The 26,209-nt window shown below is 42.8% G+C and overlaps 1 protein-coding gene and 1 long non-coding RNA gene across 2 annotated transcripts in view; one reads left to right on the forward strand and one right to left on the reverse strand.

Annotated features, from left to right (window-relative positions):
* Window positions 1-26,209, reverse strand: part of LOC309329961 (T-lymphocyte surface antigen Ly-9-like) — a 319,160-nt gene that overhangs the window by 161,984 nt on the left and 130,967 nt on the right. The window lies entirely within an intron of this gene.
* Window positions 18,127-26,209, forward strand: part of LOC309330124 — a 36,850-nt gene continuing 28,767 nt past the window's right edge. Inside the window, exon 1 of the long non-coding RNA XR_014151288.1 lies at window positions 18,127-18,435. This is a non-coding gene — a long non-coding RNA (uncharacterized lncRNA). The remainder of the gene's footprint in view (window positions 18,436-26,209) is intronic.

The raw sequence follows: 26,209 nt of genomic DNA on the forward strand, positions 1-26,209 counted from the left end.
CTGTTCTCATCCTGAAGCAAAGTTCTTAACCTGAAGCACTATATCTGGGTTAGCGGAGTCTGTAACCTGAAGCGTATGTAACCTGAGGTACCACTGTACCCATTTTGTTATATGGCAGGCATGTCCAAAGTCCATTTTGGGGGCCTAATCAACAACTTCAATCCTTAAAAACATCAACAACTTTGGTCGGCCCTTTGGTTGGCCCTCATGCATGTTGACTTCATCAAATCTGGGCCTCTTTGAAAAAAGTCTGGACACCCCTTCATGCTGATGATATGGTTTCATTATCACAATCACAAGTGGTTATGAGGTGATTATTAAAATTTGGGGGTGATGATTTGCCACAATGAATATTTGAGCGTAAATCAATAGAAAAGTTGTAATGTTTGGAGCAAGTCCTTATAAGCACAAATGGTCAAATAATTGAGCAGGTGAGGCACTTTAATTAGGTCTGGATACAGTTTTCTGATAGTTTTCTGATAGAGGCATTTGGTCCCATCTTATGGCGGCCGCAGCTTTGAAGGCCTCAGGATCCTCACAAGCAGTTCTCAGCTGCAGGAGAGAAGCCGTAACCAAGACAACTGCACGTCAGGTAAAACTTCTGACACCATTTCTTTGCTCTTGTTCCTCCTTGAAGGGAGAGGCAAGATGGCAGACCATCCATGGAAGAGAATGCTGGACCCACCTGGCACTGATTTTCAGCAGCTGGCCTGATGTCAGACTTTTGAGTGGGGTGGGGAAATTGTTGGTTCAGTGTGAAAGGTTTTTGGTGTCTAGGTAAGGGATAGAGGTTTTGCTTAGATAGGGTTGCTGTATTTCAAGAAGTAAAAGTCCAGACACAAAAGGTTTGGGAAATCAACATCAAAGTTGTGGTTGAAAAACCAGACGTATGGCAACCCTAAACCTAGAGCTCATCAGGTAGCAAGTGACTAATAGTTTTAATGAACAAACAAATAAATATCTGAAGAAGTGTGCATGGACATGAAAGCTCATACCAGTAACAATCTTAGTTGGTCTCTAAGGTGCTATTGGAAGGATTTTTTAAATTTTGTTTCAAATAAATAGAAGATAGAAATCAACAGTTTGGGAAATTGTGGGATGGAATAGTGGGATGGTCAGACCACAATTGGAATTCTGTGTCCAGTTCTGGGCGCTACGATTTAGGAAGGATGTTGACAATCTGGATCATGTGCAGAGGAGGGCGACCAAGATGATCCAGGGTCTGGAAACCAAGCCTGATGAGGAACGGATGAAGAAGCTGGGTATGTTTAGCCTGGGAAAGAGGAGACTGAGAGGAGATAGGATAGTCATCTTCAAATATCTCAAAGGCTGTCACATGGAAGAGGGAACTGCTCTGGAGTGTAGGACCTAAGGCAATGGCTTCATGTTGCAAGAAAGGAGATTCTGAGTAAACATCAGGAAGAACTTTGACAGCGGAAGGTGGTGGACTCTCCCTCCTTGGAGGTTTTTAAGCAGGGGTTGGATGGCCATCTGTCATGGAGGCTTTAGCTGAGATTCCTGCATTGCAGGGGGTTGGACTAGATCAGTGGTTCTCAACCTGTGGGTCCCCAGATGTTGTTGGACTACAACTCCCATCATCCATGAGCTCAGGCCTTGCTAGCTAGGAGTGATGGGAGTTGTAGTTCAACAACATCTGGGGACCCACAGGTTGAGAAAGGCTGGACTAGATGAACCTTGGGGAACCTTCCAACTCTACAATTCTATGATTCTATTAATGAACTGCTGTGGTCTGGGATAGTCACTTCACTCATTGCTTGGTGACTTTTTGTCATCTGGTGGAAGAGAGAGGTTGCAGCTCAGTGGTGGAGAATCTGCCTTGCATGTAGAAGTTCCCAGGTTCAATCCCTGCCTAAAAACCCAATGCAACCGCTGCCTGTCAAAACAGAAGAGAAGGAAATCTGGCGCCCTGCAGATGTTTCTGCACTGCAACACTCATCAAGCGTGAACGCTGGCCATGATGGTTCCTTCATAGCTGGAGCTGTCGTGTGTGTTGTATTCAGAGGCGGATTTAGCGGAGCCTGGCCAGTGCAGAAAGTATTGATAAGATGTGTGCAGATCTTTTCTATTCTCCTTAATTCAAGAGGGTTCTGGAAGCTTCTCTATGTGAAAGAAGCAAGCAGAAGGTTCCTGATGTTTGGGTTATTCCTTCAGAGAAGCTGAGTACAGCTGGCTTAGACTCGTTCTGTTACTGAGGCATCTAAAAAAGACTCATGGCATGCATTTTTTGTGATAAGGGCAACACCCTGCCATTTCTTAGTATTTCTTGCATAGATCAACACCCTGCCAATTCCTTGAATTGCTTGCATAGTCACCACAGTACAGGATGAGCCATAAAAGGAGTTAACGGTATTCGACATGTGCCTTATCGTTTTTATCCAGGTAAAGAAGGGTGCTGTTAGATTCTAATTTGCTGAATGTTCTCTTACATGTTATGATGTAAAAAGTCCTATAAATATTTGCTGAGCCCAGAGTTCAGGGCTCAGACTTTGGAAATGATTCCTCTGAGTCAACTTGCTAGCAAGTACCGTACTTGACAATCAACTTTCTGAGTTTCTCCATAGCGGCGTGGAGTTCTTTCTTTCAGCCAATGCTGGTTTGCTACATTATCTCTTTCTGTCAAGGTCATGCTGACTATAAAAGTAGGGTTAGAAGGAGCCTGGGTTTCACCTTCTCTTTCTATCTCTTTTCCTTCTATTGTGGTGTTCTGTACATAGTGTGCTTATTGTTAAGGTTTAGACTTATTATAACTTATTGTAAGTATAAGTGAAGTCTGCTGCAACTGGATTTCTTCTGGACAGTGCCAATCCTGAATGTATATGGATTTGTGATCAATATGCTCATTTGCCTTCAGTCGCAGGAAAGCTCTGCTGGATGAAATAATAATTGCCTCTGGTCTATTTTGGGGGGAATCCTGCAATGTGTTTAAGTTATTACTCTGCTAACAACACACTGGAATCTGCTCTGGATCAATACTAAATAGAATTCCATGAAACCCAACTGCTGAAAATCGGGAATTTCAGCTAGATTCAAAGGAAAACAGAATGGAAATGAAAACTCAGTGGACATTGGTTCTGATGCAGTATGGTATTTAATTTGGAACAGGTAGGAAGGAAGGTACAAAGGGGATGAGGAAGGGGATGGATGTCCTCTTGTGGAGAAGACCAAACCATAAAGGTGATGAGGAAGCAACAGTGAGGAACAGTAGGGGGAAAGCAGGCATCTGAGCTGGAGACTGAGACCCTTGAAGACCCTATTCAGGGAGCTTCCAGGAAACTCAACTTGGAGGAAAACCTTGTGTTGTATCCAACCAAGTCCTGCTCATAGTAGACCCACTGGCATGAATGAGCCTAAGTTGGCCGTGTCCGTTCACTTCATTGGGCTTACTCTGAGTAGGGCTAGTGTTGGAGGCAAGTCCTTTGCTCAGATGCTTCTCGCCTAGGTGAGGGAGAATTACCATCCCCAGCTGCCACAACATCTGCTGCTGTAGCAGTTGCCACCGTAGCCACCATAACCTCCGTAGCCTCCATAGCCGCCACAACATCTGTTGCCGCAGTAGTTGCCACCATAACCTCCATAGCCTCCGTAGCTTCCGTAGCCTCCATAGCCGCCACAACATCTGTTACCATAGCAGTTGCCGCCGTAGCCGCCATAGCCTCCGTAACCTCCATAACCTCCGTAGCCGCCACATCTGGTGCCGCAGCAGTTGCCGCCATAGCCTCCGTAGCTTCCATAGCCTCCATAGCTGCCACAACATCTGTTACCACCGCAGTTGCCACCGTAGCCTCCATAGCCCCATCCTCCGGAGCCACAGGGGCTGCAGCAGTTTCCGTAGCCACAAGTCATCGTGCGGGTAGTGGTGGTAGATTTGGAAAGCAAAGTACTGGGAAGCAAAAGGAGCCTGATTAGAATTGTGGCATCGCAAGGGATTTCAAAGGCCAAGTAGCCCAAACCTCCTGGGTCAATGCAGGGTCTCAATAAAGGGTGGATGTGGTGTTCGTACTGAGCCCCCAGTCGTCTCACGGACTATTGACCCGTACACCACTAATTACACTGCCACCATCCAGGTCCTCCAGATAAATCATTTAGTTTCAGTCAGGTTCTTAAGTTAACGAAGAAGAGTGTAGTTTATTGCAGACACAAATGAACTTTAACTGCATTCCAAACGTTGTTACTCTTTACCTTCTTAGCCTTATTTTTATCCTGTCTCTAACTCTTCTACCTCCCCTCAAACAAGAACTAACTGAACTGTCTCTCTAATTCCAGCTGCCTGCCAACTGCTTTCCCAACTGCCTTTCCCAACCAACCAACCCACTAAAACCAACCAGCTACCCACTACCCAAACCTCAGGCTAAGCCCTTTTATAAACAGGTAGGCTCCGCCTCCGGCTTTCCTATTGGTCTACATATTGACGCTTTCTCTCCCCCTGTACAGACATTTTCAAACGAACGGGCAAACACCACAGTGGGGAACCTCAGGCCGAAGGGGAGAATGAGATTGTGGCCTTCCAAGTCCCAGTGGTTATGGGTGTCTAAGGCACAGGGTTTGGGTTTTGTGAGCATTCTGAAAGGAGCACATAAAAAGTTCAGGGATCGTAAAGCATCTCAGCCACTTCAGGAAACAAACTGATAAATAATTATTCTAGTCCTCATGGAAGTGGCTATCTGCTTAAAAGGAACCCATGGAAAGCTCCTGACCCTTTCTAGAAAATCCATGGTGATTATGATGATTTATCTGCCCTCCACATTAAGATCCCAGGGCAGGTTACAACATAATATTAGGAATGATTTTCAACAAAAAAATAAGGTGTGTCCTTAAAATGTGCACCTCGAGTGTCACAAGCCAGGGTAAAGAGGCACATCTTCAGCCTTCTGCAAAAGCTGTTTCATGAAGGTGCAAGACACACCTCTGTGGTGAGGGAGTTCCACAGCTTAGGGGCCACCACAGAAAAAGCCCTCTCCTGGGCTGCCACCCTCTAAACCTCTGGGGTGGAGGAACTATCAAGAGGACCCTCTCTACCAATCACATCCCCTGAGAGGATTTTTCTGGTAGGAAGCTGTGTTTGGGTATTCAAGGCTTTAGTCGTTCACTGCCAGTCCTCTGCACCATCTCTGTCCTCGAATTATCATCAACCAATTGAGTTCCTTTTCATCCCAAAGAGGAAGTTCTTACCCCAACCTCCTACCCACTCCACAAACACTCATGAAAGACCAGGCTGACATTTAAGGAACCAGTTTTTGTGCTTTCATCTTGATGTGCATGGCTATAAATCCCAGAGATGCCTTGTCATTAGTTCTGCTTTATAAGCAGGGCAGGCTGGGAGAAAAAGCTAAACAAGGCATGGCTTGAGAAGCCAAGTAAACACCCACAAAGCCTAAAACCTCCACCAGCAGGACATGAAAAGGGCCTTGTCTAGTTCAGCATCGTGCTCTCACAAGGGACAACCTGGTTCCAGCGGGGAGCCCACAAGCAGAGTCTCAGCACAACAGCACCCTTCCCTCTTGTGAGTCGTGAAACACTACTTCTGATGGTGAAGGCAGAACATAGCCACCATGGCTAATAGCCCCTGATAGCCTTATTTCCCACTGATATGCAGAATCCCCTTCTCAAGCCATCCACGTTGGTGGCCGTCATTAGTTCCTGAAGTAATGAAATGAATGCATGGTCTCACTAATTGTTTATCCCCAGCCTTTGACATAAGATCTTAGACTGAGTCAGAACTTTGGTCCATCCAGCTCAGCGTTGTCTATGCCAGCTGATGGTGGTTCTCCAGAGCTTCAGATAGGGGGGTTTCCCAGCCCTACTGGGGATGCCTTCTGCATGAAAAAGCGCACACCGCGTCCCATCCCCTAAGAGTAGGATTCTAGTCCTCATACTGGGAGTTGAACCTGGAGCCTTATGCATAAGAACATGAGAAGAGCCAGTTGGATTAGGCCAAAGGGGCCCCATTTAGTTCAGCATTGTGTCCTCACAGTGGACAACCAGTTGCCAGTGAGAAAACTGCAAGCAAGACTCCCTACAGTTTCCTGCTACTGGTATTCAGAAGCATATTGTCTCTAACAGTGAAGGTACTCTGTTAAGAATAAGAATAAGAACAGTATTATTTATACTCCACTCATCTGGTTGGGCTGCCCAAGCTGCTCTATGAGCTATGCCCCTTCTCCTAGAACTATTTTTCTCCTAGCGAACACATTCTTAAAACTGCAATTCTAACAGCACAGATCCAGATTCAGAATGTTTCCAAGCAGAACTACCTTACCTTGATCTCTGAGGAGCTGAAGTCCAGAAGAGTGTTTGGAGGAACCCCGAGAGTTGAGGGCTTTTATACCCGTTTCCCGAGCCACCTCATGGGTAGGAATGTGCGTGGCATGACACCTGTTAGCAGCTAACTCATACTTAACTCACACATGCATCGCGGCTCAAATTGCTGTATGGGAACAGCGCTCCTGTTTAGGAACACCAGAGTTAAAAATAAAAATGAGGACGTCCTCGTCCGTTCCCAATGGTTCCGGTTGCTCCATACATTTATGGGCCTCATTCCTTCCCATTTAATCAACTGTTTCCATCGGACTCAAACCGGGAGTGCAGGCAGTTGGACTGGTTTGCTTCCGAAGAGCCTGTCCAAATGGTCCACCACTGAGGGACAAGCAAAACATGGCAAAGGCATGTGCTTAGCATCCAAATGTAGAAAAAATAGCTTCAAAATACTGAAGTCTAGGCCAGATGCCACGTGTGTGTGTTTTTGTGTGTCTGTGTGTTCTGATTTTGTGGTGTTTCTTCTTTTTCTTTTATAAAGTTTTTATTTCATTTTAATGCACCACACACAAAAAGAAAATACAAAGACACACAAATATCCGTCACCTCCTAACAACTAAAAAAGAAGAAGAAGAAAAGAAAAATAAACAACACCACCAATACATTAAATTTTACTCACAATACATTTAACATAAAAATGACTTTTTTCTATATGGCTGACTTTCTGTCTACTCCTTACTTCTCATCCATTATTCACCGCCATATTATAGCATATTTTGGCTTTAATGTTATTTATTCTATCCTAGGTTTTCCATCAGATTTAAAACTCCTACTGAAGTTGTTCAAATGCTGCTTTTGTGATGTTTCAAACCGCGAAGGCCAAAACATCAATGATGATTTGAAAGAAACATCACCAAGCCATAAACCCAGCAGAAAGAACCAACTGGCTTGCAAATTAGCAGATTTGAGAACAGAGCTAGGAATGTGCAGTGGGCCGGCAAGAGGTTCCCCATTTTTGTTTCATTTCAGAACAAGATTCCAGTCCTCATGGGGTATGAAGCTTAGAAATGTATTCACATCTCAGCCCCAACCGTCGCCAAGCCTTTTCCTTTGACCCTTTTGGTTGCTAAAATTATATACTGCCTAACTGTAAAAAAAACTAACTAACAACCAAACCGTCACCTCAGAGTGGTTTGAATTGAAAACAATTGTGTTCCAGTGGAGGTGGGAGAGAAGCGTTAACAAAACCAGAGACTCCAAGAATCTCCCAGTGTCCCTATTTTCCAGAGACAGTCCTAGATCTACAGAAGCTGTCCTGGTTTCTGATTTGATCCCAGAATGCCCTGCTTTTCCTTATTTTGGAAGGAAAGAAATGAACTAATTGCTATGCCCCACAAATAACCCAGAGATGCATTTTAAATAAAAGCATACATTCTACTCATGTAAAAAGACCCTGACCTTAGAGACCAACTAAGACTCTTGAGAGTTCCATGGACTGCAAGAAGATCAAGCGTCTCCATTCTTAAGGAAATCAGCCCTGAGTGCTCACTGGAAGGACAGATCCTGAAGCTGAGGCTCCAATACTTTGGCCACCTCATGAGAAGAGAAGACTCCCTGGAAAACACCCTGAAATTCTCTCAGTTATTGGTACCTTTTCCATTTCTCTTTGCCTGTCATCTTTTTTTTTTTCTTTTTTTTCAGAAAGAAGCTTGCTGTGAAATCCATAGTCTCCTTTGTCACAGCCTAGGTCTGTATTTATTCCAGATTCTTAATACAGTACTTCTATTAAGGTGATTTTTTAAAAGTCCGCATGAACTTTAACTTTATCATACCACAAATAACTATGCTATCCAAACGTTAGGTCCTTTCCTATCTCCAAGAACTTCTCATTTCTCAGTGTCAACCAGTCCTTCTTCCACATTAAACAACAGGCTACAAATTGCAATTTCAGGTTTGGTACACCCAATCTCCCCCTTTCCTTTGCATCTTGTACTAATTTGTTTAACATGTGGTTTCTCCCACCCCTTGCCATAAAAACCTGGATAAATAGTTTTGGCCATTGTTTAAACAGTAAGTCATTAGCTAGAACAGGTATTCTAAGTTAAGATTCTAACATCAAAGAGAGTATGACAAGTCTGTGTATTATCTCCCTTTTTGTATAATATATATGTAAATGATGTCATACTTGAACTTAAACGATCAAAATACTTTCCTTCCTAAAGAACAATTCCTGGACAGAAACGAGGAGGACCTTTTGAAAGGAGTGTTAGAATCAACGTCGGAAACAGATCTTGGAAACTTGACTTTTGGACTCAAGTCACCAACGGAAGAAGACCAGCCGCAGGGAGCGACTGGAGGCAACTAAATAACAATGTCTCTGCAATTTCTAACTTGGAACTGTAATGGACTGAACCTTCCCAGAAAAAGGCGTGAGGTTTTTCATATTTTGAAAAGAGAACAATTGGATCTGATATGCTTACAAGAAACCCACGTGACAAGGGCACATAGAAGATTGCTTATAAATAAAAGATTAGGACAGGAATTTATTTTGTCGGACAAAGTTAAAAAAAGAGGAGTGGTGATCTACGTAAAGGAGAAATTGATCCCAAAATTGATCTTTAAGGATGAACATAGAAGGATTTTGGCAATTGAGATACAAATTCAAGGAGAAAATTTTTTGATAGTTGGCATTTATGCACCAAACGAAGGGAAGGCAGAATTTTATAAGAAATTGCATGAGACATTAATGGACTATCTGGATTACAAGGTGATTTTGTTGGGAGATATGAACGGCGTTGTCTCTACTAACATGGACAAAGCACAAAGACAGGTGGTCTCTAAAGAGGGGAGACTACCTAAGACCTTTTTTGAAATGACTGAAAATATGGACTTGATTGACATCTGGAGAACAAGAAACCCTCTTGAAAGAGAGGGAACATTCTTTTCAGAGGCACAGACGACATGGACAAGAATAGATCAAATTTGGATTACTAGTGGAATGGCTCCAAGGATAAAAAAAGTGGAAATCTGCCCAAAAACATGCTCCGACCATAACGCAGTGAAGATGGAAATGAAACTGACAACAGCTGGCTCCTTCAGATGGAGAATGAATGACACCCTATTTAGAGATGCTGAGATTTACAAAAAGGCCCAAAAAACTTTGAAGGACTATTTTGAGATAAATCTGAGGACAGAAGTGGAGAAAAGAGTGATTCGGGACGCAAGTAAGGCTGTGATGCGAGGCTTCTTTATACAACAGAATTCTTTAAAGAGAAAGAAACAAAATGAGAAGAAGGACAAGATTTTGGAAAAAATAAAAGAAGGAGAAAAGAAACTGAGGTCTAAACCAAAGTCTCATGAAATTTTGAGAGAAATCAAGTTTTATCAGATGCAGTATATGGAATTGATGAATCAGATGTTAAGTTATTTAAGGATAATTATGAAAAATGTTGGTCAGAGGTAAAGAAAGATCTAGAAATATGGTCAAGGTTGAGACTTTCCTTGTTGGGCCGAATTGCTACTATTAAGATGAATGTATTGCCTAGAATGTTATTTTTATTTCAGACGTTGCAGATCTTGGACAAAATGGATTGTTTCAAGAAGTGGCAGAAAGATATATCAAAATTTGTCTGGCAGGGCAAAAAGCCCAGAATAAAATTTAAGATCTTAACGGATGCAAAAGATAGAGGGGGGTTTGCCCTGCCGGACTTAAGACTTTACTATGAATCGGCAGCTTTCTGCTGGTTGAAACACTGGCTGCTTCTCGAGAATACAGACATTTTGGATCTGGAAGGGTATGATAATAGCTTTGGTTGGCATGCATACTTATGGTACGACAAGGCAAAGGTGTATAAAGGTTTTAAAAACCATATTGTTAGGAAAGCATTATATAATGTTTGGATTCGATATAAAGATCTGTTGGAAAGTAAAACTCCCAGGTGGTTGTCACCAATGGAAGCTAAGGAGGTGAAAAAACTCAATATGGACTCTAAATGGCCAAAATATTGTGAAATGTTAGAACATGACGGTGAAAGGGTGAAACTTCAGAGTTATGAGAAACTAAACTCCAAAGTCCGAAATTGGTTGCACTATCATCAGATAAATGAGACATTTAAACAGGACAGGAAAATAGGATTTCAGAAAGAGAGGTCAAAACTAGAAACAGAATTGTTAGAACCCAATACTAAGAACTTGTCAAGAATGTACAATTTGCTGTTGAAATGGAACACACAGGATGAAACGGTGAAATCAGCTATGATTAAATGGGCACAAGACATCGGTCATGACATTATGTTTGCTGACTGGGAACAGTTATGGACCACTGGTGTTAAATTTACTGCATGTAATGCTTTAAAAGAAAATATAATGAAAATGATTTATAGGTGGTACATGACCCCAGTCAAGCTTGCAAAAATCTATCATTTGCCCAATAACAAATGTTGGAAATGTAATGAGACTGAAGGTACTTTTTACCACCTTTGGTGGACCTGCCCGAAGATTAAAGCTTTTTGGGAAATGATCTATAATGAAATTAAGAAAGTCCTTAAGTGGACCTTTCCTAAGAAACCTGAGGCTTTTCTCTTGGGCATGGTTGGCCAATTGGTATTAAAGAAGGACAGGATCTTTTTTATGTATGCTACCACAGCAGCAAGAATTCTTCTGGCAAAGTATTGGAAGATGCAAGAACTACCTACTCTGGAAGAATGGGAGACAAAGGTGACGGACTTTATGGGACTGGCAGAGATGACTGGCAGAATCCGCGACCAGGGGAAAGAGACAGTGGAAGAGGATTGGAAGAAATTTAAAATATATCTTAAAAATTGTTGTAAAATTGAGGAATGCTAAGATGTCAAGGGGTAAGAAGCAGAGAATTACAGCTGTAACTAATAAATTAAAGGAAACTTAATGAAAGGGAATTAATTAGATAAACTGACTAAAGGGTTGCTAAAGAACTGTATAACAAGGATGCAGTGATGGGGAGGTATGGGGAAGTCGGAGGAAAGAAGGTGCATGAAAATAAGATTATGAAACTATACATGTTTAAATGTTCTGTATGTTTTTGTTTTGTGTTTTGTTTGTTTTCTTTATTATGTGTTTGAAAAATGAATAATTTTTTTTTTTAAAAAAATGGAATTGATGAATCAGGAGATAGAATGGAAAATCAAGCAAATGAGACAGAGGACATTTGAATCAGCGGACAAATGTGGGAAACTTTTAGCATGGCAATTGAAGAAAAGAAAAACTGAACACAGTCACAAGCTTGGAGGTGGATGGAAAAAACATTTTTAAACCAAATGAGATTAGCAATTGTTTTCAGAGTTATTTCAGAAGGTTATATGCACAAGGGCCTGAAAATGAAGGAGATATAGAGGACTTTCTTAAGAAATATGGATTACAAAAAATTTCGCAGCAAAGTATGTTGATTTTAAACGAGAAAATAACAGATAAAGAAATAGAGGGTGCCATTCAAAATATGCAATTAGGGAAATCTCCAGGGCCAGATGGACTAACCTCCAGATACTATAAAACATTGAAGGACTGGTTAATACAGCCGCTTAAGGAGGTTTGTAACGAAATACTAGAGGGGAAAAAGGCACCTGAATCGTGGAAAGAAGCTTTTATCACACTTATACCAAAGACTGAAACTGAAAAAAATCAGATTAAGAACTACCGCCCTATATCATTACTAAATGTGGATTACAAAATATTTGCTGATATTTTGGCAAAAAGACTGAAGAGAGTGTTAGTGGAGGAGATTCATAAAGATCAGGCAGGCTTTCTCCCAGGAAGACATTTATCAGAGAACGTAAGGAATATAATTGACATTATGGAGTTGTTAACTGTAAATATTAATACAAAAGCGGTGTTGATTTTTGTGGACGCGGAGAAAGCCTTTGACAATATTTCTTGGAACTTTATGAAAAAGAATCTCCATGGGATGGGGGTAGGCCAAAAGTTTGAAAATGGTATAGGTGCAATATATTCTGAACAAAAGGCAAAGCTAATTGTAAATAATGTGGTAACTGATGAACTTTCCATAGAAAAAGGGACACGGCAAGGGTGCCCAATATCCCCATTACTTTTTATATCTGTCCTGGAGGTTTTGTTGAATATGATTAGGGGGGACCAGCTGGTAAAAGGAGTTCAGGTCGGAGCCAGACAGTACAAACTGAAGGCATTTGCAGATGACTTAATATTGACTTTGCAAGAGCCGGACACTAGTACAAAGAGAGTTTTAGAGCTAATTCAAGTCTTTGGTCAGGTGGCAGGATTTAAGTTGAATAAACAAAAAACCAAAGTTTTGGAAAAAAAATTAACAAATGTTGAAAGAGAGAGTTTTCAAAATGAAACTGGATTAACGGTGGCAAAGAAAGTAAAATATTTGGGGATTAATATGACATCCAAAAATGTGAATTTATTTAAAGACAACTATGACAAATGTTGGACAGAGGTAAAGAAAGATCTAGAAATATGGTCGAACTTGAAGCTTTCCTTGTTAGGCCGAATTGCAGTGATCAAAATGAATGTATTGCCTAGAATGTTATTTTTGTTTCAGACACTACAAATTGTGGATAAACTAGATTGCTTCAAGAAGTGGCAGAAAGATATATCTAAATTTGTCTGGCAGGGCAAAAAGCCCAGAATAAAATTTAAGATACTTACTGATGTAAAAGAAAGAGGGGGGTTTGCCCTGCCGGACTTAAGATTGTACTATGAATCAGCAGCTTTCTGCTGGTTGAAAGATTGGCTACTTCTTGAGAATGCAGACACGTTGGATTTGGAAGGATTTGACAATAGGTTTGGTTGGCATGCATATATATGGTATGACAAGGTTAAAGTTCACAAGGGTTTTAAAAACCATATTGTTAGAAAAGCATTATATAATGTTTGGATTCGATATAAGGATTTGCTGGAAAACAAAACTCCTAGGTGGCTATCACCTATGGAAGCCAAGGAGGTGAAGAAACTTAACATGGAATCTAAATGGCCAAAATATTTTGAAATTTTAGAACAAGAAAGTGGTAAATTTAAATTACAGAGCTATGAGAAAATAAAGTCTAAAGTACGAGATTGGCTCCATTATTATCAAATAATGGAGACTTTTAAACAAGACAGGAAAATTGGTTTCCAGGTGGAGAAATCGAAACTAGAGACAGAATTGTTAGAACCCAATACTAAGAATTTATCAAGAATGTATAACCTATTGCTGAAGTGGAATACAATAGACGAAACTGTTAAGCCAGCTATGATTAAATGGGCACAGGACATAGGTCATGACATTATGTTTGCGGACTGGGAACAGTTATGGACCACCGGTATCAAATTTACGGCATGTAATGCCTTAAAAGAAAATATTATGAAAATGATTTATAGGTGGTACATGACCCCAGTCAAGCGCGCGAAGATTTACCATCTGCCCAATAATAAATGTTGGAAATGTAATGAAGCCGAAGGTACCTTCTTTCACCTTTGGTGGACCTGCCCAAGGATTAAGGCCTTCTGGGAAATGATTTATAATGAAATTAAGAAGGTACTTAAATGTACCTTTCAAAAGAAACCGGAGGCATTTCTCCTGGGCATGGTCGGCCAATTGGTTCCAAAGAGGGATAAGATTTTCTTTATGTACGCCACTACAGCAGCAAGGATCCTTCTAGCAAAGTATTGGAAGACACAAGAATTACCCACACTGGAAGAATGGCAGACGAAAGTGATTGACTTTATGGGACTGGCAGAAATGACCGGCAGAATCCGCGGCCAAGAGAAAGAGACAGTGGAGGAAGATTGGAAGAAGTTTAAAGTATATCTCAAGAACTGTTGTAAAATAGAGGAGTGATAAAATGTCAAGGGGAAGGAAGACGTAGAATTGCAGCTAAAACTGTTTGATGATTTAAGGTGAAATTGAGAATGACAATGAGTTTAAATTTAAAATTTAATTGGCAAAAAGGGTTGTTGAAAAACTGTAAAACAAGGATGCAAAAAGGGTGAGGTACGGGGAAGTCCGAGAAACGAGGCGTATGAAAATGAGGTTAAGAAATGATATTTTTTGTGTGTGTTTGTATTTGTTGATGTTTGTGTGTTGTTGCTGTTTAGTGTTAAAAATTGGAAAATTAATAAAAAATTATTAAAAAAACAAAAACAAAATACTTTCCTTCCTTGGTTTTATTCCATAAAGTACAGTGGTACCTTGGGTTAAGTACTTAATTCATTCCGGAGGTCTGTACTTAACCTGAAACTGTTCTTAACCTGAAGCACCACTTTAGCTAATGGGGCTTCCCACTGCTGGAGCACGATTTCTGTTCTCATCCTGAAGCAAAGTTCTTAACCTGAAGCACTATATCTGAGTTAGCGGAGTCTGTAACCTGAAGCGTATGTAACCTGAGGTACCACTGTACCCATTTTGTTATATGGCAGGCATGTCCAAAGTCCGTTTTGGGGGCCTAATCAACAACTTCAATCCTTAAAAAAGTCAACATCTTTGGTCGGCCCTTTGGTTGGCCCTCACAAATGTTCACTTCATCAAATCTGGGCCTCTTTGAAAAAAGTCTGGACACCCCTTCATGCTGAGGATATGGTTTCATTATCACAATCACAAGTGGATATGAGGCGATTATTAAAATTTGGGGGCGATGATTTGCCACAATGAATGTTTGAGCGTAAATCATGCCAATAGAAAAGTTGTAGTGTTTGAAGGAAGTCCTTATAAACACAAATGGTCAAATAATTGAGCAAGTGAGGCACTTTAATTAGGTGTGGATACAATTTTCTGATAGAGGCATTTGGTCCCATCTCATGGCGGCCGCAGCTTTGAAGGCCTCAGGATCCTCACAAGCAGTTCTCAGCTGCAGGAGAGAAGCCGCAACCAGGACAACTGCCCATCAGGTAAAACTTCTGACACCATTTCTTTGCTCTTGTTCCTCCTTGAAGGGAGAGGCAAGATGGCAGACCATCCATGGAAGAGAATGCTGGACCCACCTGGCCCGATGTCAGACTTTTGAGTGGGGTGGGGAAATTGTTGGTTCAGTGTGAAAGGTTTTTGGTGTCTAGGTAAGGGATAGAGGTTTTGTTTAGATAGGGTTGCCATATTTCAAGAAGTAAAGGTCCAGACACAAAAGGTTTGGGAAATCAACATCAAAGTTGAGGTTGAAAAACCAGACATATGGCAACCCTAAACCTAGAGCTCATCAGGTAGCAAGTGACTAATAGTTTTAATGAAGAAACAAATAAATATCTGAAGAAGTGTGCATGGACATGAAAGCTCATACCAGTAACAATCCTAGTTGGTCTCTAAGGTGCTACTGGAAGGATTTTTAAAATTTTGTTTCAAATGAATAGAAGATAGAAATCAACAGTTTGGGAAATTGTGGGATGGATTAGTGGGATGGTCAGACCACAATTGGAATTCTGTGTCCAGTTCTGGGCGCTACGATTTAGGAAGGATGTTGACAATCTGGATCATGTGCAGAGGAGGGCGACCAAGATGATCCAGGGTCTGGAAACCAAGTCTGATGAAGAACGGATGAAGAAGCTGGGTATGTTTAGCCTGGGAAAGAGGAGACTGAGAGGAGATAGGATAGTCATCTTCAAATATCTCAAAGGCTGTCACATGGAAGAGGGAACTGCTCTGGAGTGTAGGACTTAAGGCAATGGCTTCATGTTGCAAGAAAGGAGATTCTGAGTAAACATCAGGAAGAACTTTGACAGCGGAAGATGGTGGACTCTCCCTCCTTGGAGGTTTTTAAGCAGGGGTTGGATGGCCATCTGTCATGGAGGCTTTAGCTGAGATTCCTGCATTGCAGGGGGTTGGACTAGATCAGTGGTTCTCAACCTGTGGGTCCCCAGATGTTGTTGGACTACAATTCCCATCATCCATGAGCTCAGGCCTTGCTAGCTAGGAGTGATGGGAGTTGTAGTTCAACAACATCTGGGGACCCACAGGTTGAGAAAGGCTGGACTAGATGAACCTTGGGGAACCTTCCAACTCTACAATTCTATGATTCCCAGGTTCAATCCCTGCCTAAAAACCCAATGCAACCGCTGCCTGTCAGAGCAGAAGAGAAGGAAATCTGGCGCCCTGCAGATGTTTCTGCACTGCAACACTCATCAAGCTTGAACGCTGGCCATGATGGTTCCTTCATAGCTGGAGCTGTCGTGTGTGTTGTATTCAGAGGCGGATTTAGCGGAGCCTGGCCAGTGCAGAAAGTATTGATAAGATGTGTGCAGATCTTTTCTATTCTCCTTAATTCAAGAGGGTTCTGGAAGCTTCTCTATGTGAAAGAAGCAAGCAGAAGGTTCCTGATGTTTGGGTTATTCCTTCAGAGAAGCTGAGTACAGCTGGCTTAGACTCGTTCTGTTACTGAGGCATCTAAAAAAGACTCATGGCATGCATTTTTTGTGATAAGGGCAACACCCTGCCATTTCTTAGTATTTCTTGCATAGATCAACACCCTGCCAATTCCTTGAATTGCTTGCATAGTCACCACAGTACAGGATGAGCCATAAAAGGAGTTAACGGTATTCGACATGTGCCTTATCGTTTTTATCCAGGTAAAGAAGGGTGCTGTTAGATTCTAATTTGCTGAATGTTCTCTTACATGTTGTGACGTAAAAAGTCCTATAAATATTTGCTGAGCCCTGAGTTCAGGGCTCAGACTTTGGAAATTATTCCTCTGAGTCAACTTGCCTCTGGTCTATTTTGGGGGGAATCCTGCAATGTGTTTAAGTTATTACTCTGCTAACAACACACTGGAATCTGCTCTGCATCAATACTAAATAGAATTCCATGAAACCCAACTGCTGAAAATCGGGAATTTCAGCTAGATTCAAAGGAAAACAGAATGGAAATGAAAACTCAGTGGACATTGGTTCTGATGCAGTATGGTATTTAATTTGGAACAGGTAGGAAGGAAGGTACAAAGGGGATGAGGAAGGGGATGGATGTCCTCTTGTGGAGAAGACCAAACCATAAAGGTGATGAGGAAGCAACAGTGAGGAACAGTAGGGGGAAAGCAGGCATCTGAGCTGGAGACTGAGATCCTTGAAGACCCTATTCAGGGAGCTTCCAGGAAACTCAACTTGGAGGAAAACCTTCTGTTGTGTCCAACCAAGTCCTGCTCATAGCAGACCCACTGGGATGAATGAGCCTAAGTTGGCCGTGTCCATTCACTTCATTGGGCTTACTCTGAGTAGGGCTAGTGTTGGAGGCAAGTCCTTTGCTCAGATGCTTCTCGCCTAGGTGAGGGAGAATTACCATCCCCAGCTGCCACAACATCTGCTGCTGTAGCAGTTGCCACCGTAGCCACCATAACCTCCGTAGCCTCCATAGCCGCCACAACATCTGTTGCCGCAGTAGTTGCCACCATAACCTCCATAGCCTCCGTAGCTTCCGTAGCCTCCATAGCCGCCACAACATCTGTTACCATAGCAGTTGCCGCCGTAGCCGCCATAGCCTCCGTAACCTCCGTAACCTCCGTAGCCGCCACATCTGGTGCCGCAGCAGTTGCCGCCATAACCTCCGTAGCTTCCATAGCCTCCATAGCCGCCGCAACATCTGTTACCACCGCAGTTGCCGCCGTAGCCTCCATAGCCCCATCCTCCGGAGCCACAGGGGCTGCAGCAGTTTCCGTAGCCACAAGTCATCGTGCGGGTAGTGGTGGTGGATTTGGAAAGCTAAGTACTGGGAAGCAAAAGGAGCCTGATTAGAATTGTGGCATTGCAAGGGATTTCAAAGGCCAAGTAGCCCAAACCTCCTGGGTCAATGCAGGGTCTCAATAAAGGGTGGATGTGGTGTTCGTACTGAGCCCCCAGTCGTCTCATGGACTATTGACCCGTACACCACTAATTACACTGCCACCATCCAGGTCCTCCAGATAAATCATTTAGTTTCAGTCAGGTTCTTAAGTTAACGAAGAAGAGTGTAGTTTATTGCAGACACAAATGAACTTTAACTGCATTCCAAACGTTGTTACTCTTTACCTTCTTAGCCTTATTTTTATCCTGTCTCTAACTCTTCTACCTCCCCTCAAACAAGAACTAACTGAACTGTCTCTCTAATTCCAGCTGCCTGCCAACTGCTTTCCCAACTGCCTTTCCCAACCAACCAACCCACTAAAACCAACCAGCTACCCACTACCCAAACCTCAGGCTAAGCCCTTTTATAAACAGGTAGGCTCCGCCTCCGGCTTTCCTATTGGTCTACATATTGACGCTTTCTCTCCCCCTGTACAGACATTTTCAAACGAACGGGCAAACACCACAGTGGGGAACCTCAGGCCGAAGGGGAGAATGAGATTGTGGCCTTCCAAGTCCCAGTGGTTATGGGTGTCTAAGGCACAGGGTTTGGGTTTTGTGAGCATTCTGAAAGGAGCACATAAAAAGTTCAGGGATCGTAAAGCATCTCAGCCACTTCAGGAAACAAACTGATAAATAATTATTCTAGTCCTCATGGAAGTGGCTATCTGCTTAAAAGGAACCCATGGAAAGCTCCTGACCCTTTCTAGAAAATCCATGGTGATTATGATGATTTATCTGCCCTCCACATTAAGATCCCAGGGCAGGTTACAACATAATATTAGGAATGATTTTCAACAAAAAAATAAGGTGTGTCCTTAAAATGTGCACCTCGAGTGTCACAAGCCAGGGTAAAGAGGCACATCTTCAGCCTTCTGCAAAAGCTGTTTCATGAAGGTGCAAGACACACCTCTGTGGTGAGGGAGTTCCACAGCTTAGGGGCCACCACAGAAAAAGCCCTCTCCTGGGCTGCCACCCTCTAAACCTCTGGGGTGGAGGAACTATCAAGAGGACCCTCTCTACCAATCACATCCCCTGAGAGGATTTTTCTGGTAGGAAGCTGTGTTTGGGTATTCAAGGCTTTAGTCGTTCACTGCCAGTCCTCTGCACCATCTCTGTCCTCGAATTATCATCAACCAATTGAGTTCCTTTTCATCCCAAAGAGGAAGTTCTTACCCCAACCTCCTACCCACTCCACAAACACTCATGAAAGACCAGGCTGACATTTAAGGAACCAGTTTTTGTGCTTTCATCTTGATGTGCATGGCTATAAATCCCAGAGATGCCTTGTCATTAGTTCTGCTTTATAAGCAGGGCAGGCTGGGAGAAAAAGCTAAACAAGGCATGGCTTGAGAAGCCAAGTAAACACCCACAAAGCCTAAAACCTCCACCAGCAGGACATGAAAAGGGCCTTGTCTAGTTCAGCATCGTGCTCTCACAAGGGACAACCTGGTTCCAGCGGGGAGCCCACAAGCAGAGTCTCAGCACAACAGCACCCTTCCCTCTTGTGAGTCGTGAAACACTACTTCTGATGGTGAAGGCAGAACATAGCCACCATGGCTAATAGCCCCTGATAGCCTTATTTCCCACTGATATGCAGAATCCCCTTCTCAAGCCATCCACGTTGGTGGCCGTCATTAGTTCCTGAAGTAATGAAATGAATGCATGGTCTCACTAATTGTTTATCCCCAGCCTTTGACATAAGATCTTAGACTGAGTCAGAACTTTGGTCCATCCAGCTCAGCGTTGTCTCTACTGGCTGATGATGGTTCTCCAGAGCTTCAGATAGGGGGGTTTCCCAGCTCTACTGGGGATGCCTTCTGCATGAAAAAGCGCACACCACGTCCCATCCCCTAAGAATAAGATTCTAGTCCTCATACTGGGAGTTGAACCTGGAGCCTTATGCATAAGAACATGAGAAGAGCCAGTTGGATTAGGCCAAAGGGGCCCCATTTAGTTCAGCATTGTGTCCTCACAGTGGACAACCAGTGAGAAAACTGCAAGCAAGACTCCCTACAGTTTCCTGCTACTGGTATTCAGAAGCATATTGTCTCTAACAGTGAAGGTACTCTGTTAAGAATAAGAATAAGAACAGTATTATTTATACTCCACTCGTCTGGTTGGGTTGCCCAAGCTGCTCTATGAGCTATGCCCCTTCTCCTAGAACTATTTTTCTCCTAGCGAACACATTCTTAAAACTGCAATTCTAACAGCACAGATCCAGATTCAGAATGTTTCCAAGCAGAACTACGTTACCTTGATCTCTGAGGAGCTGAAGTCCAGAAGAGTGTTTGGAGGAACCCCGAGAGTTGAGGGCTTTTATACCCGTTTCCCGAGCCACCTCATGGGTAGGAATGTGCGTGGCATGACACCTGTTAGCAGCTAACTCATACTTAACTCACACATGCATCGCGGCTCAAATTGCTGTATGGGAACAGCGCTCCTGTTTAGGAACACCAGAGTTAAAAATAAAAATGAGGACGTCCTCGTCCGTTCCCAATGGTTCCGGTTGCTCCATACATTTATGGGCCTCATTCCTTCCCATTTAATCAACTGTTTCCATCGGACTCAAACCGGGAGTGCAGGCAGTTGGACTGGTTTGCTTCCGAAGAGCCTGCCCAAATGGTCCACCACTGAGGGACAATGAAAACATGGCAAAGGCATGTGCTTAGCATCCAAATGTAGAAAAAATATGCTCAAGACGCTGAAGTCTAGGCAGATGCCACGTGTGTGTGTTTGTTTGTGTGTGTGTGTGTGTTCTGATTTTGTGGTGTTTCTTTTCTTTCTTTTATAAAGTTTTTATTTCATTTTAATACACCACATTAGTGATGTATGGAAGTGAGAACTGGACCATCAAGAAGGCTGATCACCGAAGAATTGATGCTTTTGAATTCTGGTGCTGAAGGAGACTCTTGAGAGTCCCGTGGACTGCAAGAAGATCAAACCTCTCCATTCTGAAGGAAATCAGCCCTGAGTGCTCACGGGAAGGACAGATCCTGAAGCTGAGGATCCAAGACTTTGGCCGCCTCATGAGAAGAGAAGACTCCCTGGAAAACACCCTGATGTTGGGAAAGATGGAGGGTGCAAGGAGAAGGGGACGACGGAGGACGAGATGGTGGGACAGTGTTCTCGAAGCTACCAGCATGAGTTTGACCAAACTGCGGGAGGCAGTGGAAGACAGGAGGGCCTGGCGTGCTCTGGTCCAGGGGGTCACGAAGAGGCGGACATGACTAAACGACTAAACAACAACAACAACAAAAATACACCACATACAAAAAGAAAATATGAAGATACACAAATATCCGTCACCTCCTAAAAACTAAAAAGAAGAAAAGAAAAATAAACAACAACAACACCAATACATTAAATATTACTCACAATGCATTTAACATAAAAATGACTTTTTCCTATATAGCTGACTTCACATCTACTCCTTACTTCTACTTCTCATCCATTATTCACTGCCATATTATACCATATTTTGGCTTTAATGTTATTTATTCTATCCTAGGTTTTCCATCAGATTTAAAACTCCTGCTGAAGTTGTTCAAATGCAGCTTTTGTGATGTTTCAAACTGCAAAGGCCAAAACATCAGTGATGATTTAAAAGAAACATCACCAAGCCATAAACCCAGCAGAAAGAACCAACTGGCTTGCAAATTAGCAGATTTGAGAACAGAGCTAGGAATGTGTGGTGGGCTAGCAAGAGGTTCCCCATTTTTGTTTCATTTCAGAACAAGGTTCCAGTCCTCATGGGGTATGAAGCTTAGAAATGTATTCACATCTCAGCCCCAACCCTCGCCAAGCCTTTTCCTTTGACCCTTTTGGTTGCTAAAATTATATACTGCCTAACTGTAAAAAAAACTAACTAACAACCAAACCGTCACCTCAGAGTGGTTTGAATTGAAAACAATTGTGTTCCAGTGGAGGTGGGAGAGAAGCGTTAACAAAACCAGAGACTCCGAGAATCTCCCAGTGTCCCTATTTTCCAGGGACAGTCCTAGATCTACAGAAGCTGTCCTGGTTTCTGATTTGATCCCAGAATGCCCCGCTTTTCCTTAGGACGTCCCTGTTTTCATTGGAGAAATGTTGGAAGGTATGAACTCCAAAGCATATACAGTCATACCTCAAGTTGAATGTGCATCAGGTTGAGCGCGTTCGAGTTGCGCTCCGCGGCAACCCTGAAGTAATGGAGCGCGTTACTTCCGTGTTTCGCCGCTCGCGCATGCACAGATGCTCAAAATGATGTCAGCGCATGTGCGGAAGCGGCGAATCACGACCCGCAGACGTGCAGATCCACCGTCGCAACTTGCATTCCATTCGGGATGTGAACGGGGCTCCGGAACGGATTCTGTTCGCATCCCGAGGTACCATTGTAGAAGCTAAACACATACAAGACCTCCATTTGGACTGGGTGTCCATCAATATGCAGATGATACCCAGCTCTACCTCTCTTTCAAATCAGAACCAGTGAAGGCGGTGAAGGTCCTGTGTGAGTGCCTGGAGGCGATTGGAGGATGGATGGCGGCTAATGGATTGAGGTTGAATCCTGACAAGACAGAAGTACTGTTTTTGGGGGACAGGGGGCGGGCTGGTGTGGAGGACTCCCTGGTCCTGAATGGGGTAACTGTGCCCCTGAAGGACCAGGTGCGCAGCCTGGGAGTCATTTTGGACTCACAGCTGTCCATGGAGGCGCAGGTCAATTCTGTATCCAGGGCAGCTGTCTACCAACTCCACCTGGTACGCAGGCTGAGACCCTACCTGCCCGCGGACTGTCTCGCCAGAGTGGTGCATGCTCTAGTTATCTCCCGCTTGGACTACTGCAATGCGCTCTATGTGGGGCTACCTTTGAAGGTGACTCGGAAACTACAACTAATCCAGAATGCGGCAGCTAGACTGGTGACTGGGGGCAGCCGGCGAGACCACATAACACCGGTCTTGAAAGACCTACATTGGCTCCCAGTACGTTTCCGAGCACAATTCAAAGTGCTGGTGTTGACCTTTAAAGCCCTAAACGGCCTCGGCCCAGTATACCTGAAGGAGCGTCTCCACCCCCATCGTTCTGCCCGGACACTGAGGTCCCGCTCCGAGGGCCTTCTGGTGGTTCCCTCATTGTGAGAAGCAAAGCTACAGGGAACCAGGCAGAGGGCCTTCTCGGTAGTGGCACCCGCCTTGTGGAACGCCCTCCCATCAGATGTCAAAGCGATAAATAACTACCTGACATTCAGAAGACATCTTAAGGCAGCCCTGTTCAGGGAAGTTTTTAATCTGTGATATTTTAGTGTATTTCTGGTTTTTATGGAAGCCGCCCAGAGTGGCTGGGGAAACCCAGCCAGATGGGCGGGGTACAAATAATAAATAATAATAATAATTATTATTATTATTCTCTTTTCGTTTTAAATCAGGGGTCAGCAAACTTTTTCAGCAGGGGGCTGGTCCACGGTTCCTCCGACCTTGCGGGGGGCCAGACTATATTTTGGAAGGAAAGAAATGAACGAATTGCTATGCCCCACAAATAACCCAGAGATGCATTTTAAATAAAAGCATACATTCTGCTCATGTAAAAAGACCCTGACCTTAGAGACCAACTAAGACTCTTGAGAGTCCCATGGACTGCAAGAAGATCAAGCGTCTCCATTCTGAAGGAAATCAGCCCTGAGTGCTCCCTGGAAGGACAGATCCTGAAGCTGAGGCTCCAATACTTTGGCCACCTCATGAGAAGAGAAGACTCCCTGGAAAAGACCCTGATCCTGGGAAAGATGGAGGGCACAAGGAGAAGGGGACGACAGAGGACGAGATGGTGGGACAGTGTTCTCAAAGCTACCAGCATGAGTTTGACCAAACTGCCGGAGGCAGTGGAAGACAGGCGTGGCTGGCATGCTCTGGTCCAGGGGGTCACGAAGAGTCGGACAAAACTAAATGACTAAACAACAACAACAAAGTTTGTTATTGGCATGAGCTGTCATGTGCATGCACACTTCTTCAGATACGCTGAAACAGAAGTCACCAGACCCTTATATATAGTGAGAGGGTGGGGAGGGGTATTACTCAGAAGGGGGGGAATGGGTGATTGGCTGATAGGTGTGTTAAACCTGTTGATGACTGTTAATGACTGTAATTGGTGTCACAGGGAAAAGCAAGGGGTGAGATGGCTAAAAACAGCTTTATCATGTATAATGAGATAATGAGATTCCCTTGTTAATTGCTCCCTTGTTTTAATGTTCTAATCTCCTTGATAGAATTCTCTCAGTTATTGGTACCTTTTCCATTTCTCTTTGCCTGTCATCTTCTTTTTTTTTTTTTCCCCAGAAAGAAACTTGCTGTGAAATCCATAGTCTCCTTTGTCACAGCCTAGGTCTGTATTTATTCCAGATTCTTAATACAGTACTTCTATTAAGGCGATTTTTTAAAAGTCTGCATGAACTTTAACTTTATCATACCACAAATAACTATGCTATCCAAACGTTAGGTCCTTTCCTATCTCCAAGAACTTCTCATTTCTCAATGTCAACCAGTCCTTCTTCCACATTAAACAACAGGCTACAAATTGCAATTTCAGGTTTGGTACACCCAATCTCCCCCTTTCCTTTGCATCTTGTACTAATTTGTTTAACACGTGGTTTCTCCCACCCCTTGCCATAAAAACCTGGATAAATAGTTTTGGCCATTGTTTAAACAGTAAGTCATTAGCTAGAACAGGTATTCTAAGTTAAGATTCTAACATCAAAGAGAGTATGACAAGTCTGTGTATTAGCTCCCTTTTTGTATAATATATATGTAAATGATGTCATACTTGAACTTAAACGATCAAAATACTTTCCTTCCTAAAGAACAATTCCTGGACAGAAACGAGGCGGACCTTTTGAAAGGAGTGTTAGAATCAACGTCGGAAACAGATCTTGGAAACTTGACTTTTGGACTCAAGTCACCAACGGAAGAAGACCAGCCGCAGGGAGCGACTGGAGGCAACTAAATAACAATGTCTCTGCAATTTCTAACTTGGAACTGTAATGGACTGAACCTTCCCAGAAAAAGGCGTGAGGTTTTTCATATTTTGAAAAGAGAACAATTGGATCTGATATGCTTACAAGAAACCCACGTGACAAGGGCACATAGAAGATTGCTTATAAATAAAAGATTAGGACAGGAATTTATTTTGTCGGACAAAGTTAAAAAAAGAGGAGTGGTGATCTACGTAAAGGAGAAATTGATCCCAAAATTGATCTTTAAGGATGAACATGGAAGGATTTTGGCAATTGAGATACAAATTCAAGGAGAAAAATTTTTGATAGTTGGCATTTATGCACCAAACGAAGGGAAGGCAGAATTTTATAAGAAATTGCATGAGACATTAATGGACTATCTGGATTACAAGGTGATTTTGTTGGGAGATAAGAACGGCATTGTCTCTACTAACATGGACAAAGCACAAAGACAGGTGGTCTCTAAAGAGGGGAGACTACCTAAGACCTTTTTTGAAATGACTGAAAATATGGACTTGATTGACATCTGGAGAACAAGAAACCCTCTTGAAAGAGAGGGAACATTCTTTTCAGAGGCACAGACGACATGGACAAGAATAGATCAAATTTGGATTACTAGTGGAATGGCTCCAAGGATAAAAAAAGTGGAAATCTGCCCAAAAACATGCTCGGACCATAACGCAGTGAAGATGGAAATGAAACTGACAACAGCTGGCTCCTTCAGATGGAGAATGAATGACACCCTATTTAGAGATGCTGAGATTTACAAAAAGGCCCAAAAAACTTTGAAGGACTATTTTGAGATAAATCTGAGGACAGAAGTGGAGAAAAGAGTGATTTGGGACGCAAGTAAGGCTGTGATGCGAGGCTTCCTTATACAACAGAATTCTTTAAAGAGAAAGAAACAAAATGAGAAGAAGGACAAGATTTTGGAAAAAATAAAAGAAGGAGAAAAGAAACTGAGGTCTAAACCAAAGTCTCATGAAATTTTGAGAGAAATCAAGTTTTATCAGATGCAGTATATGGAATTGATGAATCAGATGTTAAGTTATTTAAGGATAATTATGAAAAATGTTGGTCAGAGGTAAAGAAAGATCTAGAAATATGGTCAAGGTTGAGACTTTCCTTGTTGGGCCGAATTGCTACTATTAAGATGAATGTATTGC

This window comes from Podarcis erhardii (assembly GCF_964252035.2).
Source record: "Podarcis erhardii genome assembly, chromosome: 15".
NCBI classification, from domain to species: Eukaryota; Metazoa; Chordata; class Lepidosauria; order Squamata; family Lacertidae; genus Podarcis; species Podarcis erhardii.